The sequence below is a fragment of the Chaetodon trifascialis genome, chromosome 7 (assembly GCF_039877785.1).
Source record: "Chaetodon trifascialis isolate fChaTrf1 chromosome 7, fChaTrf1.hap1, whole genome shotgun sequence".
Lineage (NCBI taxonomy): Eukaryota > Metazoa > Chordata > Actinopteri > Chaetodontiformes > Chaetodontidae > Chaetodon > Chaetodon trifascialis.
In genome coordinates, this window is record NC_092062.1 from 10443616 (window position 1) to 10462970 (window position 19355).

A 19355-nucleotide genomic window follows, 5' to 3' on the forward strand; every position below is an offset into this window, starting at 1 on the left:
AATTATGTAAATAATAGGATTTATGTTCAGTGAATGAAGTTGTGTCATCAAGACTTTACCAAAATTATGGCCAAATGTTGAAAAAAGACCTCACAGAATATTTGTTCAACTCCTTTCTGACCATCAAGCCTCTCCAGTATTTCCTTTTTTATTTTTCATCTTAAATCTTTCCACATAACTTTTCTCGTATTCCACTGACTGGGTGACTGGAGTCAGAGCAGTTAACCAGAGCTTCTCCTTCAGTCCAGTGATCAGTAATCAATCTGCTTTGATACATAGTTTCGTAACCTTGACTTTCAAGATAAAGATGCCCCTATGCATTGGAAAGGTCAGGGGCAGCTGTTAATTAACCAAGAGGGAAATGAACTAATGGGGCTCTTCGAGTGGCATTTAACGAGACACCCAGTCCCACGGAAAGAACCATCACAGCATCACCTTTTTCATTTAGTGTACAGTTCCGTGCATGGTGATGGCAGACATGCAATTTTGGTCATAATGTCATCATTTTATACAGGATTATTATTTTTGTGTTGTTTTATTCAGCTGTATTGTGTTTGCTTATGGTTCATCTTTGCTTTTTATCACATCTCAGGTGCCAGTAGATTATATCTTGATCATTTGTGATTTCTGCTGTAAGGAATGACCAGTTTGGTTTGTGTTGAACTGAAACCTTTTGGCCACAGGTAGCTTGTGAGGCTCAGCTGGGTGTTGCTCTACTATCAGAGACTATAATCCCTGGTATATTGACCCTCAGAAGTAGAAAATAACATTTTGTGTTGTGAAGTTCTGTCACTCATCCTGATAAAACAAGAAACAGTGGCTCAAGTTCTATCTTTAAAAACCTTCACTTTGCCTATCTTTGTACATCTTCCTCGGGTGGCAGTTGGCTTGCATCTATCCAAGCACGCATTAGGTGGAAACTCACTGAGGCACCCTGTCTGTGACAAGGCTAACAAACGTAGACCAAACACTTAAGTTCAAATTTATGGAAATTTGGAGTCAACGTGGCTGTAAAGGAAGTCCTGGAGAGCTCAAGGCAAACACACAGACTCCACGCAGAAAGCAAATCCACATCCTGTTATCTGTGACTTCAGCATAATATCAGCAACTGTTAATGTTCCTTACACTGACTTGCATCCTTCATTGACTTCAAATAGCGATCGCCACTTTGTACGGTTTTGATCACATGTCCGCCTGAGTGGCTGTGACTGTCACTGTTGTGCTTTGCATAAGCCATTGTATATGTAGGCGTTTACCCCCGGAATAGAGTTTACACACTGTGTGTGCACAGGCTTTGGGATCTAACATGGCATGCAAGGTACATGTCCTCAACAGGGCGTGCAGGATGCACAGGATGCTGGCAATTTTACCACAACAAACTGTCTCAGAGCAACCACTTTGATTTGCATCACGCTGCTCCAAGCATCACCTGCAATTTCTCTTTCTTTTGATTTCTCACAGTTTCAAAGTGAGGCTTCCATTTGGTGGCTTTATGCTGCGACACAGGGAGCATGCTTTGTCCCTAATGTGTCTTTACTTTCTCCTTCCCTCGCCTTTGTCTTGGTCTTCTCTACCCTCCTCCTCACCCCCCCCTCAAGCAGCTGTACATGCATGACGCCTTGCATCGCCATCTGGTCCACATTGGGGACTGCCACTGTCATCTGCTGATAATTACTGTCACCTGCACATTGTGCACTGCGATAAACACTTGGCGTTACCAGTGGCAAGCCACGGCACCACAACGCTTGTTTAGGCCGCCTAAGAGCTGGTGGGAGAGAGAGCTGGCAGCACAGAGAGGAGAGAGACTCACTGCAACATACAAGGGATTAATGGCAGCATGATGTGCCTTTTCACAAACCTCCAACGACACCAGGTGAAAAGAATAAACGTGTATTCGATTTCAGACCACTCTGACTGTATCTAGCAGGATTGATTGCCACACTAACTTTGCCACATCCCCTGTTTGTCGTTACTGCCATGATTTTCAGGTCGAGGCACAGAGGGTTTCCCACTCACATGTTTATACATCTAAATCACTGACCTTTGCTTGCACAGGAAATCCATCTGTGCTGATATACAGTATCTCAGTGATAAATACTTCCCCTCAAATATTTATAATAGGATCAGGAAACCACAAGAACATAATAGTTTAAATTAGACCCATCATACGCAAGTGGCTTGTTAGACAACATCCAATTTTTGAAGTTCAGGATTCTTTTTTTTACACGATGTGGTGGGTAAAAAAAAAAAAAAAAAAAAGAAAAAAGAAATGAAAAAAGAAAAACCTCAGGAGTCAAGGGTTGCAATCATAATGATTTAATGATGGGCTTATCCTCGCTGCAGTACAGTGTAAATCCTACCAGCCAGAGAATATAGCGTTGTCCCCTCTAGTGGTTTATCCTCCGGTGCCTTAGTCTCTAAATCTGCCGGTGACACTGACAATTATTTGACCCTTGTGAGGAAGTTGAACTCTCAACCGCTAAAAACACAAAGGTTCAGAGGTTTGGAAGCAAAGCAATTATGTTTTTATGTTGTAAATACATGTGCAGACTTCCTTTAGGTCTTAAAAAAGATTCTGTGTGTAAAGGCGTTCTCATTTGGAGGATTTGAATTGTCTGTTATGCTTCACAAAACGTTGTTAATTTTGCAATAGTTTTTCATTTGGCAGGTCTCTTGTTTAGAACAAACATTCTGTCTTTCTCTGACTTTATTGCAAGATGTTTTTCAAATGTTCTTTTCTTGCAATTCATCTCACTATTGTTTTCATTTTCTTTTTTTTAACTGTGACGTGTCATTATTTTGCAATCCCGTTTAGCTTTGATGTACATGTTAATATTTTTAGTTGATTGAAATAAGAAGAAATTGAGGAGAGCACGTCTGCAAACGGCTAACTTCAACCCCAAGCTGTTTTTATTTCCCACTCACACAAATCAAAAATGAATATAGTTTCCTCTTATTGCAATGTTGACCAAACACATTAAGTAAACATAGAATAAATGCCAAAGATATGTACTGACTTCTAAGCAATTTCAAGTGTTTGGAAGTAAATGCTCTCACGTTTTTGTCTCATTTGAAGCACATTATTACCTGAATGTTTCCAATGTTTTATCATTTCACACCCCTCGTTGCTTCCAGGGGTGATGTCTTGGACATTACTTGTCTAAATCTTCCAAAGGAGCACTACGTGCAGCTCAACCTGTCTGCTCTTCGTGACTTATATTAATGCCTTTGCCTTGACAATTGAAGAGTGGGGAGAAAATGTCCCTGATTGGAGTTCCTAAACTGTCCCCAGTGTCCTAAAAGCAGCTGATAATTGTGAGCGGGATAGATGTGTATATCAAATAGTTTACAAAATGAAGCCAGCTGTGTTTCCCCTGCACACTGTGGCTTCCTGACACGGCCCATTAAACCTTATTAGCTACTTCCTTTAACTGAGATCCTCCTCACCCCATCTTCCACCCCTCATATTAACGTTTTTTTCTGTTCCTCCAACTGGAAATTATTTGCTTTATTGTAGAGTGTCAACCTCTTTCTGTAGTTTTCTGACGCGACATAATTGGCACTTTAGAATATAATCATGGATGAGAGCTGTGTGATTGTGGTCTTTTATGCACAAATTTCAGCAGATTGTTGATCACTTCGTTCGCCCCCTTGGTCTCGCTGTGCATACGACTCATCTCTGATGCCTCTGTCAGTCTGGGTACCTTCTCCCAAAGGTCCTCTCTTCACCGCGCCGCTCACGAGCCATTAGCTTTGAAATGACTCATAAAGAATCAATTGAAAATGATCACAAAAGGAAGAGAATATCGGAGGGGACGCTTCGTGGTTCATGAACAGATGTTGGCATACATGCTGCATGTCAGACACATTATTGCTTTATACAGACATTACCAGCGCAGCCAAATGGGAGAGATAATCGCAGCGACGTTTAGATATGACAATAACTTCTTGGAAGCCGACAGAGGGAAAAAAAGCAAGCTTCAATGACTCCAAGTACATAGACAGGTTAGTTCTTGAGTACAGCTCGCGGAAGGACTCCCCAACACACAAGTCAGCCAATTGTAAATCAGCACATGCAGAAAAGAGGATGACATACTTGCTGGAGGTTACCATATGAAGCTCAGGCTTTAATAAGCCAAGCTATGAAGGTGATGTATTGCTGGAGGTTGAGAATGTTGATGTAACCCAAAGATGTTGAAGTAATTGCTTCTTGTACCTGGGTGGTCCCAATGAGAATAGAGTGCATGTGTGTGTGTCTATGTGTGTGTATGTGCTTGTATTGCTGGGTGTCGGGTTAGTGCCAGCCTTTTAAAATTGATAGCTTCCTATGTGGACAGATATAGTAACAGCAAAAACACTGCTGCTGTCTGATAATATAAAATTAGAGCAGTTAACCCCTGCAGCGCTGGGTGGATTGATGGAAGCCTGTTACAATGGGCCCTTATGGAGGGCAGGAAGTTATGCAGGTGATTGTGAGAACCACTGACAGAAAGTAACAACACACCAAGCGATTAGTTATTTAAGCTTAATAAAATGATTTCATTTATGTTCAGGTTATTATTCTTGCAATTATGATACTAGTTTGCACTGGATATCTTTACTTTTAATTCTGTTTGCACTGGACATCCGTACCTTTAGTCCTATTTGCACTGGACATGTGGACATTTCTACATTTTTTTTAACCTTTAACTTTTAATTCTTTGCTTGCTGTGCTTTTAGATTAGATTATTTATTGAATGCCTTTTACTTAAAACTTGTGGAATATGCTGGAACTTGTTGAATTTCCCTTGGGGATGAATAAAGTATCTATCTATCTATTTAGTTGCCTTTTTAGAGTGATTTGTTGTCAGTACTTTCAGAATAAGTTTATAGCTCTGAAGGAATTCACATTTTTTCACTATTGTACACAAACGTTGAAGAGTGCTAATCTGTAGAATAGCATGTGCTTGGTATCATGTTGCCATTAAACAGAAGATCAGGCAATATTTAAGAACATGGGACTAGATGACATAATCAGTCAACCACCACATGGTAGATGCCTCCCTCCCCAATATCTGTGCTGTGGTGACAAGGAGGCACCCGTTATGGACTTAAATGCACAGTATGCAACTTCTGGTTGGGGGATTGGGCTAGTGGAACATTTTATACATATAAAGTACAAAATATGAGTGACTATATTCAGTATTGCAGTTAGTTAAATTTGTGGTATTCTGGATATAGTTACTGACTTTAAAAATAGTTTACTTGAAAGGATTGCTTTATTATTATTTTTGTTTAATTTACTCTTAAATTCGTAACTTGTGCATGTGCAGTGTACCTGCTACACACTACATGACAATGACAGAGGACGTGCACAGCCAGGACAAGGTTTTGGACCCAAGTGCAGAATCACCACAACACATACATAGCTTATATCAATTTTAATGTTGACTTGACAGGTCCAGATAAGCAGGAACAATACAGAATCTCTGTTAATGCACAGAGAATCAGACGCCAAGCAGTCACAGGCAGGCAAAGATTCAGGATGTGCTGAATACCAAGTCTTTGAGTCCTTTTTTGTGTTTGGTGTGGCAAACACCAAACAGTCTCAGGAAAACCAAAATCCAGGAAGCGTGAGGCAAGACTTGTGGGACGAAAGGTGAAGATATTTATCGGGGAACAGGAGAACAGGCGTGGTCAGAAACAGGCAGGCTCTACAACGAGAGATCAGGCTACGTTTACACTTAGGGAAACAGATGTGGTTTGAGTTTGAGGTTTTTTGTTTTTTTTTACAGAAAACGATCATTTTTAAAAACTCTGGCCAAAGTGGAGATTTCTGAAAATGCTGGTTATGTGTTGGCGTGTAAACAGGGTTAAACAGCGTTTGAAACGTCACAACATGCGACTGAAAATACCTAACGTCATGTAAGTGACCTGTTTACACTCGCGCCCATAGGTTATAGGGCATAGTTATGATGGCGCTCGATGGCGTATTTATCCGGGTTCATGTAAATTACATTTTTGAAAACGATGTTGTGTACACAATGTTATTTTTGAAAACGTCCGTTTTCCAAAATACCCTGCTACGTGTAAACGTAGGCTCAGTCCATATGAAATTGCTGGACAGTCTTGCATTTGAATAATGCCAGTCTCACAAAGAGTGAGTGTGGCAGCAGCTTAAATACTGCACTGATTGCTAAGAGCTCAGGTGTGTGATCAGGTGAGCGGGCAGGTAGGCGTGGCTGAATGTAGGAAAGTACTAATGGCACAGGTGAGCAGATGAGGAGACAATGGCAGCAGGTAAGAGAAATGAATAGACTGCGTCAGTGTGTGCTGTCAATGTCTACACATAACCATAAAGAATGAATAATGCTGTAGTCACTACTGCAGAGTGCTGTGTAAGATTGCCTATTCTGGCAGAAAACAAATAAAATACATTGTCAGTGAACATACCTACAATTAGTTGTATGGAGGTGGAATTTCTAGGAGACGGGGCTCCTACTCGCCATCAACCAAGCTGCGTTCCACATCAAAAGACTCCGCGTCTGATTTGAAGAAACACTTTGAGGTAACCTATGAGGGTTTTTTTGTATTGCTAAAGTGTGTGCTGATGAGGGTCTAAGGACAGACGCTGTTGTACAATGTAGAGATGGTAAAGCTCACTAATTACTCCCACCAAAAAGTAATGCATTACTAATTGATAATTGTCATTTTGTCAATTGTCAACTGACTTGTCTGCTCTTAAGTAACAAGCCCATTTAAATTACAGTGATTGTAATTGCACTGTTAAATTTGAAAAAAGTAGTGGAATTACAGTAACTCAATTATTTCCAACACTGGTTGAAAATTACGTGACATTAGATGGTGATGTCATAAAGCAGCGTGGGACCACAGGAGTTGTTGTCTTCAGTGTTAAACAACCACCACTGCTGATGAAAATGAAGAGCCGTGCTTCATGCAGAGTGAGCAATACAAACAGTCGTAAACAATAGAGTGAGTAGCCACAAGTTTGCCGACTTCCTTCCTCACTCTGTCAACTGGAGGGGGTAAAGGGGATTTGATTGCATTGACACGCAATGAAAGGCACCATTACCCTGAATAAAATTATGTATTTTTCTGGGTTTGAACATTGTTGGAAACATCTGGGAAACATTTTATGCAGAAATGTCACATATTATATATTATATCAGGGTGAAGCTGCAGTTAAGAACGCCCTTGATATCTCCACTCTTTTTGATCATCTGCTTTGTGGGGCTTTATAGTGGAGTGGAGGCGTGTAGCAGTGACATGAGTGCTTTGTCTGCTGCAGATGAAGCATAGGTAGACACCACAACATCAAGATCTGTTTGCATCAGCCTTTATTACATTGTTTTCCATTTTTGTTATGCAGATTTCTTCATGCTGGCCAAATGAAAAAACAAATTTGTTTTGCTTTTTTTTAATTTCTGCAATTTATACCCATTTTTTTTAATTTTAAAATAAAATGTAATTATGAAATTGTGTTTATTTGAACCATATTTTACAGTTTGGTTTAGAACTACCTCCAGTAAATGCAGAACATGCGATTAGCTCCCTACACTAAGTTGCAAGACAGTTTTTCACATTTTTACTGGCCTCCACTCTGCACTCTTCTGGAGCATTGAAGGAGAGCCTTATGAATCACAGGAAAGCAACATGAGTTATACGACTCTGCCGCATGAAAACAAATTCACTTATCTCTGTATGGAAAATTGCATGAGAAGAGGCTTCTGTTTATTTTAATTTAATTATTTCACAATGAAAGTAAAAGTAAACGACACATAGTACACATGTTCAGGAAGCATATTTAATATAATCATGCAATAAGCTAACATCCACTCCATTGATATTTTCATTAAACAAACATCAGACTTTTATCCTCTTAATGTATCTCTCTGCTTTACACACGACAGCCAGATTAATGTGCAACTTGACAATATTGAGGGTTAGAAACAGATATTTCTTCCCTCTCTCTCTAAGAGGAGCCCCACATGTCCTTGAAGCTTTGCAAAGTGTGATTTGTAAATGAGATAGGCGAGTATTACAGACCCTTGGTATTTCTCTTGGCGCCCTGCGATCAATTAAAGTGCGACAATAATAAATGTATACATTTAGAGGGATTTCGCTGCGGTGACAAATGATTTTACCCTTGAGCTATTGACATTGTCTGGGAATAAGCTGTGTCTGTCCCTGTTGTGTATTCTGTCTGAGGGTCCCTTCCTCTGCTTGGGGAGTCTGAGGACATGGCAGACACATATTCATCATTAACATGTGAGCATGGATGCGCACAGGCTCACACACACACACACACACACACACATACACACACACACGAGTATACACATGCATTTTCCCATGCATGCAAGTATCCTCTGCTTAATGGGTGTAAAGCCTCTGCATTGTCGCATATCTCACAGGTCTCACAGGTCAAAAGAAAAGTTAGATTTAATCATTGTTCTTACTTATAATGGGATTTAGAAAGAAATATTTGTGTGCCTCTGTTGCTCGCTGATACCATCTTTAGATTGAGGTAATTGGATCCCCTGTAGTCAACTGAATGATGATTGTGAGCTCTTTTATTAAGTGCGATGAGAAAATTGAAGATTCAATGCAGTTACATGCTCTTTGTTGTACGGGTGACATTTTCTTTGCTCATTAATTTCACAACTCTCTTTTCAAATGTTTGTTCCATTTCTCTTTCCCCATGGCGAGCAGATTTACTCTTGAGTGCTCCATTTCACCTACTTTTCATACTTTTTCTTTTTGTATCTGACATGAAAATTGGAAAATATATCTTCTAATCCCCTTTTGATTTTATTCATGGCTTTGATATGTTACCTAGTTCATATGATTGATTGGTTGAGGGGGTGATGGAATTGTAGTAATAGAAGTCATTAAGCTGGTGGGATCTAATATTACCAATCTACTAGGCCCTGAAAGATCCATCAATAGGTGAGATATTTTCTCGCTGAGAGGGGGGTGACACATTTAACATATTTCAATAACGTAATTTTCATGTGGGGCAGGTCAGGCTGTGAGTACAAAGGGCAATAGTGTTGGAGTGTGTGAGTTGAATCGGGGCGTATGCTAAGCAAATCAATAAAACATTAAAGGCAGCATGCAGAGAGCAGCCCATTTGGTACCTGTCTGCCAAGGGCAATGGTCTAGCCACTCAGAAAAGAGAGAAGGATTGGAGTTGCTGGGCTTGAGGAATGCTCTGGCACTAACATAATTGGAAGGTAGTTGCCTTATGACTGCAAATTGGGTTTTTGCGCTTCATCAATAGGCATTTTGACAAGCAGCGTCCATCACGGCGCATCTCACACTTGCCACGCGTAGCAGAGAAAGAGGGGTCTCAATAATTACATTAAATCTCTCGCTCTCACCCACCCCCAGCAACCTTCCTTATTGTTGGACAAGAAAAGCAATATGGTATAATTAGGTTTGATTGGGATGGTGGTGGAAAACAAGGGGGTCAGATACGTTTCCGGTGAGATTTGCAGATGAATGAAGTTACCATAGCGACGTGCATCTCTGTCCACTAGTGCGTAAAGCATAAAGCAAGGCACGTGGGCAGGTAGGACAACACCTAACATCTGTTAACTGAGAGCATGCCAGGCGTATTGACACTGACCCGCTGTGATAGATGAGCTAATGGTGCCTAAATGCAGATGTGTACCAGTTACAGATGACCTGCTGGAAAGATTATGTGCAGTGTTTCACCTGTGAGCTGCTGGGTAAAAATATGGCAGATTTATGGTTGTCGAGTTTAACCCTTTATCTGGCAAGCTGATGTGCAGGAGACCGGCTGATGTGGTAAAGGTTTATAAAAACCTTAAATATAGAATTCTGTTGGTTCTCATGCTTTTGACAATGATCGATTCATAAAGAATCATGATGCATAATCTTTGCAGCAGAAGAGATTTTCTTCTTTTTACCCAAAAACCACGTGGCTCTGAGTCTTCTTTCTTCCTCTAAGCCAGTGTACAGTCAAAACAACCTCCATGAGCAGCATAGGGCCTGAGCAGCAATATAAACTGTAATCTAAACTTAATTCCAATGACCATCTTTTAAGAAGTGAAAGTTTCAGAAAAACAAGGCAACTTCTTTCTAATAATTATTTGTCCCATAAGATTCAACATGAAAGAACAAGATTCATTTTAGGGATTTTGCACCAGTAAAATTAAAAAAAAAAAAAAAATCATCCCAAAATACTTGGATGACATGAAAAAGTCCCAGATCTTTTTTTTTTTTCTGTCTCTGTGTAGCTTGCACTGAAGTTTGAAGGTGTATTCTTATGTTCATACAGAGTGAAGCCAAAAAGATGTCACTTCTTACCCACAAGTGAGTTTTACAGTCGGAAAAGCTATGGCAGCAGTGTTAACCAGACCAATCACATGGAGGGGAATTCAGTTGTTTGAATGGTCAGAAATACCACAAATATACTACAGTAGCTCCAGTAGACCAGAATGCATTGCAGCCAGACACAGTACTTTACATTCTGTGCGAGTGACAGGACTTGGTTGTTGACAGGAAAAACTGTTTCTCCACTATCATCATCATTATTGCTGCCTGCACCCACTCATGAAACCCACAGCTGAGCGCAACACGTTAACACAGCAGGGTGAGGAAAAGTGGGTTCATCAAAGTAAATTATAATACACTGAGATGTAACCCCTCCACTGAGCGATATAGATTGACAGCTGTGACAGAGGATCAGAGGAGGGCTGTCACAGCAAAGCCAAGTAAATGTAATCCTCCAAACAGCATCTGACCGGCCAATATCTGGTTTTTAAAGACCGTCGCTGATGTCATATATCAGCAAAAACCTAGGGTGTCAAAGAATGCGCTCGCTGAACACATGTTCACACACAAGCATTAGAGACGAGAAATCAGCTCGGTGCTCCTCTGGAAAGTGGAGGACAGGGAACTGCATTAGCAAGTGGGAGCATTTCAGCTTAACTGCCCACAAGGGGGTTGAAGGTTTAAGGTGCCAATGTTTCCAGAAAGACTAATATGAGGATGGGTGGAAAAAAACATGGATTTTCCTGTTGATGGGTTTGTCACTTAATGTTCCGCAAATCTGGAGGAAGAAGAAGAAAAAAAAAGCTATGAGAAACATACAAAGAGGTCAGTCCTTACTTTTTGTCCAGGGTTATCCACATATTGTCTGGAGTGCTATGAACCCCCTCGTCTTTGTGTCTGCTTCTTATAAACACAGAACTGGAAAAATAAAACAACAGGAAGTGTATGACAGAACAGCTCTGTTTGGTGTACGGTTTGATGTGTCATCACATTCGGTTTATGGATGTTTCTGCCCTTGTTTTTGTTTTGAAGTTGTGTAAACTTTTTTGCAAGAGATGTACACAGATAAGTGGATGTTTGGATTGCCACTTGTTTAGTCATCCTAGTGTCTGTTATTGCAGTTATAATGACAGGCAGTAATTGCAAATATCATTTTCATGATGAGGCGACACAGAGAGGAATATCTGGGATGCTCGCGTGCAATGTAGACAATGACGGTAGTGGAGGTGGGACAGCTGGGTGCGATATCGTGCTGTTGAATCCTTAAATCGCTTCTAAAATTAGCCCTCATTCGTTAAATGGAACAACATGAAAAACCAGTTCCATCCTCTTCCCGTCACGTATCGCCACTGCTCAGGTTTCATAAAATCTAGCTCGGTTGCCAGTGCCATGTGTGATTTTCCTTTGCAGGAATCGCCTGAAAGTAAAAACAATTATCCTGCTATTTTGGAGGCATATTTCTTTAAAATTGGACAGTCTGGGGATCTGTAATAAACCTAAGTGCAGGAATGAAGAAAAAGCTCCTTTTAAAGCCGTCCACCTTGGGGAGCATGCCACTGGAAATCCTCTGGCTCTTTTTAATACATCAAAGCAGCAAATTAATCCTGAATACAACACATGTACAGGCAGGTAAATGAAGACAAAGCCACAGTGGACCAAGGCTACATGCCTCTTATTACAGGCCGTTGATAAACTCCACCTCAAGCCTTACAAATGGCTTATTGGGAGGTGTGGGAGAAACTTACTCTTAATAAGACTGTCACTTTACAAGGGAAGTGTAAGCAAGAGAAAAATGGAATTAAGAACACAAAGACAGTCTCTGCACATACTGCTGGTACTCTTGTACAGTATCTTTTCAAGCTAAGTAATATCCTAAATCTTGTACTAAATATCATACAAGGAAGAAAGATTTCACACAGGTTAAGTCGTTTAAACAAAAAGAGATGAAGAAGGCATCACAGGTGCCAATGGGCTTCAATAATTTTTCACTTAGCCGTCTAAATAATACCAACATAAATCCTCATTATTTGTCTCTGCTCTCGCCGTGACTAAGCTCTTACTCATTGTCATGACAAAGAAAGGCGAACCAAGTGTTGTGGTAGATTATGGTCTCAGCGCAAGGACTCACGACTGGCTGACATAAAGCTCCAGGACGTCAGATTTGTCAACTGGCTCTTAATTGCAGTTATTATTCAGTTTTAATTGTTGCATGATGGGGATCAGCGGCTCGTTCTCTAATAAGGGATGTGCAACCCACATTTTATGCTACAACAAACAAAGAAAAGATTTCAGATGTATTATCTCATCAATGAGGTCAAAACAGCTGCACCTTCAAGAAACGCTTTTAAGCAACTAGTCATACTGAATTGTAAAACCTTGTATGCATTATTTTTGCCCTGCGTGCATTAAAATAATATGAGAAAAACATGTTATCCTACATTTGGAATGACATGATTGGGTCTCAGTTTTTGACAGTTGCTATATGTTTTGCAGAAACAAGAAGGAACCTCACATACTGTCCTCTATACTGTGTTTTTATTGGTGCTGATAAAGTGTACCTTCGGTAGGCAAACAGTCTCTTAAGGTAAAGGTCCCCACGAGTGGATAATTCACCTTCTTTAAATCCCACATTCTCTCTGACCAGCAGCCAGTGGGCACACATTTACACAGAGTTCAGCATGGACCTAAAATTGAATCCCGAGCTGAGGTGGCACCTTTCAGACCCAACCCCAATGAACAGGCCCTGTACTGCAGAGTTTCAGACCCAAACCCAACCAGCCCACCAGCACAAAACTATTCTAAACTCTACTAGCCGATAAAGCTGGAAGTTTAGCCTTAATACATGCAGTGCATTTAAATATCGGCATGGAATTTGTATGAAATCATCTGCCTTCCAGTTTATAGATCAACTTAAGCCTTTTCCAAGTATCGGCCAGGTGAACGCGGCAGATAAACTCAAAGCATATGTATTTCCTAGCTGAGCTTAACAACAGTCCAAACAGTTAGACTTTGTAGCGGTGCGTTCAGTGAGTCTCTGCAGAGAGGATGTGTCGGGGTGCCTTTTGACGTTGGTTTATTTTTTGGTATTGTATGTCAGATTAGCATTGCAATATCTACACTGCACCTGGCCTGTGAGGTTTTTATCTATTGTCGTGGTCATGAAGCAAAAAGTTTTTGCTTTGGATCATCCATTACTGACTGCTAGCTTGCCAAGCTCTTATTAAGTTACATTTGAAAATACAGTTGTAATCCAACCCGAGCCTGACTCGAGTCTGATGCTTTACACAAAAAGACATGCATCAGGATTTTACCACTTCTCACTGAGCAGGAGACATCTTTTGTACAGACATCTCTGTATTTCTGCTGAAGTAAAATATTCTGAAGTCTCTAGCAGTAATGGTGAACATACTTAATTAGCACTGAGCACAACATAGATGCTGTATATTTGTTTATCAAAGCTTCCAGCCAGCATTTACTGTAGAATAAAAAGCGTGTCTGATGTTGTCACTGTGGCACCAAAGTGAGATATTTATGTACAACATATCAAAACAAATTCTCTATCGAGCAGTCGTTTGTATGTTTGTAGATAGCGATCTGAATCCGGTGGCAAATCTCCAAACTTTATGGTTCACAATTTTCTGCTGATTTCATGGTTTTTATTTGTGATAGTACAAAGGGATTTTTGTTGTTTTTGTATTTTTTAAGACAGATTGGACAGTTAGTTTGGACAGATGTGTGTTTGGATCAACCGACTGAGCCATATTTGAAAACTATGTATGAAAGTCCATATTCTAGCAGATCATTAGAGAGCTCTAAACGGTGACAGAGGGTCAAACCGAGTTCTCTCATGTGGTATTTCAGATGGACTTGTGTGTCCTTTTTGACGCAGCTGTGCAACTGAGGTGGCATAGTTCATTTCCCACAGGGCTAGAAGACAGTATAATCCCCCAGAGATGACTTCCCTTTGATAGCGTGCTCTGAAAGCTTCCTGTCACTTAGTGCAGTTTGACAGCATCATCGTGGCGGCCATTGATCCGTTTGCTTGACTCTGCATTATTAAGATGACAACTTTGTGCATGGGCGTGCACTGTGTGGGTCCCAACTGTAATGCATGTCTCAGATCCATTATAACCCGATTAGATTCCCCTCTCCTGGAAGTGCTGCTCTGTGACAGAGAGCATAATCTTTAATGGAATTTGTGTGAAATCAAATTATACGAGCATCAATAAACATAACATAATTCAGAAGAGTAAATGGGCTTAATTTATTGGATGGGCAGGCGTAATGGCACCGGTGTGTGTAGAATGAAGATGTCAGGGAGACAGGTTTGAAACGGCGGGGGGAAAGGACGTTGACAAATACATGATCAGTGTGTGTATGTGCGCACATGTGTGTGTGTGTGTGCGTTAGAGCATTTGTGTGTTGGCATATGTGACACTTTAAGTGAGAAAGATAAATGTTAATGATGAGGCATAGCAGGGTCTTCACTGTTCTTACTGTTCTGTGTGTGTGTGTGTGTGTGTGTGTGTGTGTGTGTGTGTGTGTGTGTGTGTGTGTGTGTGTGTGTGTGTGTGTGTGTGTGTGTGTGTGCGTGCATTCAATATTCTGAGCAGGAATTTGGAACAGCAGGAAACTGGCAGATTCTTCATCCACATGAGTGGGTAAAGAAAGTTCAACCTTTTATTAGAGAGGACTGTAATTTAATGGGCAGGGTGCACACATGGACTGAGAGAGGCGAGCGAGAGATGAAGGCAGAGGGTGGCGAGGGAGGGAGAGACAGACAAAGAATAGATTGAGAGACAAAAGAAAAGATAGCGAGAAAGAAAGCAATGGAAATGGAGAGGGAGTCAGAGGAAAAGGGGGGAAAAGCGGTTGACAATGCTGCGGTGAAAACATATTGAGGGACAGGGTGCGAAGGGAAGGGTTGAAGTGTGTGTGTGTGTGTGTGTGTGTGTGTGTGTGTGTGTGTGTGTGTGTGTGTGTGTGTGTGTGTGTGTGTGTGTGTGTGTGTGTGTGTGTGTGTGTGTGTGTGTGTGTGTGTGTGTGTGTGCTTTGAAAGGAAGATTTGATGGAGTGGCTCTGCAGCTGTAACAGTCAAGTGTTTGATTGCCCGGGTGGGAATCGTGTGAGGTTGTCATTTTGCGTCTTAACCTTTTCGGGGTAGCTTTTCTTTTTTTGGGTGGGAGGTTAATAATCAAAAATGATCTGCTTCACTAGAGCAGATAAATAGTGTCAAACACAGCTGGGACAGAGAGAGGCTGACTGGCCACCACAGAGCTAAATTGATGGTTGTAGCTGCAGAGGAGACGGGGAAAAAAGCCCCCTCGCTCTACTGTATGACACTCATGAATAGACTTCTAGGTGTCGTATTTTTTTTTCTGCTCTGTCGTTTCTGTGATGTGCCGCAGTCAGGAGCCAGGAGGCGCAGATGTAAAGTGTGTGTCGCCTGAGACGTGAAAGCACGCTACAGCTGAACCGACAGAGCGCCTTTACAACGGCCTTTCAATTTACAATCTGAGACGTTGACGTTTTTATTCATTATTTCTTTTCCTTTCAGTCAGGCTGTGTGTATTTAAGAAACGCTCGCCACAGTGTTGACTCTGCGTGAGGGATTATGTCATAGTCAGACACACACACACACACACACAATAAGACAGAAAAAGGTGCAAGCTGTTGAAGACATATGTCATTGTCACATTTTTTTCTCCCCCTCCTAGAAGGTCTGACTGTTTTTGAAAGATATACTGTCCACAAAAGCCTCTTCTTCTTTATCCAATAAATCTGTTTGTGTGGCGGATAAAAGGAGACAGACTGAGAGGAAAAGAAAAGCAACTCAGTTTACTTTATCATCTTTCACTCTCCCACTCGCCCTCCCCTCCCTGCCCTCGCTCCTGCACCAGATTTGTGGCCATAATCGTGGATAACTTACAGTATAATCTTGTTTGTTCCTTTCTTAAATGGAGCGATAACATCTCTGCGGATCATGAGTGGAACGGCAACAGGGGGGAGAGTAGAGGGGGTGGGGGTCCGCAGTGGAGGAAGACGGGGGATGAGGGGTTGGAGTGGAGCAACAGGGGAGGTGGGAGAGGACAGCGAGGCTGTTGCACCTCGTTTCTTTATGTGGAAATCCTATAGTGCTGGCGTTTATGACCAGCTGCCTGGCTGCTTCCACTGCAGGATTTACAAACCCCCTCTAACACACACACACCCACACACACACACTCAACTCACAACGTAGGCACAGTGTTATTTAGAGGAAGGACAGTAATAAATATCAGCAATATAAGAGGTCAGCAAAGGTCGATCGGGGAGGAAGATCCCCCGTCATAATTTGTTTGCATCCAATAGATGTTTGGGGGGCTGTCAGTGTGTATGTATGCACGTGTTGTGGTTGGGGGAGGGGGTTAATGCAAACAGTTCATTATTTGGTGAAGTGAAATGGGCTTTTGTTTAGATCACTCACAGCCGTAACAGCTCCCAGTGACACAGCCATATAAACTGGGTTAAAAAAAAAAAAAAAACCCAGAGCACTGCATGTGTGATGATTGGCGATGTTTATCTTATTAAATTCAGTGAAAACCAGTTATGGTGGGTAGACCCATGAACTCACTGTGGTCCAACTTTTGACTTGTGTGCACTGGTGAAAAGCAGTGAACTTAAAAGTGAAAGGGTTTGTGACGACTGACTGGAGGTCAGGGATTATCCTCAATATAATTTGGATCTTTGATCTTCGTCTTTAATTTGGTCTTTCGGTTCACTTAGGTGGAGTAGTAGTAGTAAGCAGTATTTTTTTCACATCACAACCATTGATGATATATCTATGAAATATATGAAGAAGACTGATTTTGTGAAAACTTTTCCCCTCTTTGTGCTTTCACTGACGTCACATGCAATAAACTTAATTCTTGGTCATTATTATCAATATTTCATTTGGGGGATGAAACAGTGTAACTTATATTGCATTTGTTTTGAGACAGTGTGATCTTCCTGTGCTGAAGTAATGTGAGGCCTGGCTGAAGCCGCACACTTATTAAGGCCCGTTGTTTATGCTCCTCTTCCTGGGAGGACCGGAACAGGGGCATAAACAACAGCTCTGGGTATAAAGGACAGCGCTGAGATGCAGATCCCTCAACAGCAGAGCTATAGAAACGTACGCCTTGTTAATTATTCAAAAGGCTGCGCAGGCTCAGAAGCTATCACTGATAAAGCCGATCAGAGATGAGGGGTGGTTTGCTCACTGTCAGGGAAGAAACGTGATAAAGAAGACCCCAGCGTTGCGTCTGCCTGCCTTTAGACCTTCCTCTGCCAAAGCTCTCCTGTGTTCAGGGTGTGGCTGATGGATGGGCCTGCATTTCCCAAGCTTGGGGAATCACCCTCCATAAACACACACCCATCCCCCTATCCTCGCTGGATCCCCCCCCCCACCTCACACCACCCTTCTCCCCAGCTTGGACAGGTGATACAAGTGTATATTTATTTATTTCCTTTAATACTCTTCTTTATCTCCTTCATTGTTAGAAGGCCTGTGAGATTGATCAATATTTAATTTTCTGGGAGAAGGAGTGGGGAGGAATCAGTGCTGCAGTGACACTCAGGAAATCTTCCTCCACATGCCGGCTTCACTCTCACATCCTCTCCCTTCCTCATCCTTCCCTCATCTCTTGTCTCATCCCATTCCTCTATCTCCTCGACACCTCCTCTTTCACACCTTCCTCCTGTTACTCTGTTAACCACTGTTTCTCCAAGCTGAACAAAGGCGCCTGTTAGCTCTGAGCGTCCCCTGATAGAAAAAAGGGCTGAGGTTAACCTCTAATGTAATGAAGGATCATAAAGGGAGCGGCTGTGCCCTCTTGCAGGAGGGCCTTGCTATGAACAGGGCCCTTTGCTGACCTTTGACTCCATATGGTCATTGCCCAGTACTTGGATGTGCCCTTTAATGAGCGAGCAGTCTAATCAATGGATCATTTTTCACTTTGGAGACTGGGAGGTCCAGCCTTGCGTCATAAGCAGAGGAGGAGAGCACAACGGAAAAGAAGCAGAATTAAAGGTTGTTCAATGGTCATTTTCTGAGTCTTCATCCATATCTGGTGGTGCTCTTAGAGGACACTTTGATCTGTTACAGCCACTTTGCAATACCCTGAAGCTGAAGTTAAATCTGTCAAAATAAAGGATGAGCAGTGACAGAGCAAAACACTGCAGTGCTGTGGTATGAAAATGAGAAATCGGAGGCCTGGCCCTGCCAATAAAGCCTCGAGACAACTGCTTAGTCAGGTTCAACTAATCATGTCTTTTTGTCGATGTATTTGAAGCGAGCGAATTGTCATCAGTGACAAAACCATTATTGTCTTGACCCTTGAGCCCTGTTTAATTAACCCATACGTTTGATTTCAATACTGACGGGATCTTTTGTGTGCTTTGTCTTGTTTTGGACGTGCACGCTGGGAAGTCTCCAAAAATCTTTGTTTACGTTAAGTGGCTTTAAATGTTTTGATACAAATCAGAGTCTAAGCTCACTTTAGGCATCAAAGGAGCGAACACGTGTTGAGGAAAAGAAGGGTATTTTTTCCTCTCCGATGCCATTTTACAGAGGAATGTTAAATGGCTCTCTGTGGATTGATCACATTCTTGCTGTTACTTTTAAAAAAAAAAGAAAGAAAAAAAAAAACAGGAAAGACAAAGCATCCCCGTTTTGCTCCTTCCATTATCAGTGCTGCTGTACAGTAGATGATCATGAAAGGGAGCTGATAGTTTTGACTGCAGGCCATTGAGGCGCTCTCTAGATAGAGGGCAGTGCCACTGCGGCTCTCATTATACCCCCCTTCCCTTTGCCCCTCGTGGTAATCGCCACCAGAAGGGTGCAGGAATTTCTCAGCACATGCTGGTGGTTTCTGGCTCGTTTCAACCTCTGCTTCCCATTGAGCGGCGAGGAATTTAAATTTTCATACACAGCAGAGGAGAAAGTGCTCTTGCAAAGTTGTTCCCGTCGCAGAATGCCTGGCTCGCTTTGAAATATCCCCTTTAAAGACTTTGAAATCGGGTGATAAAATGTTATC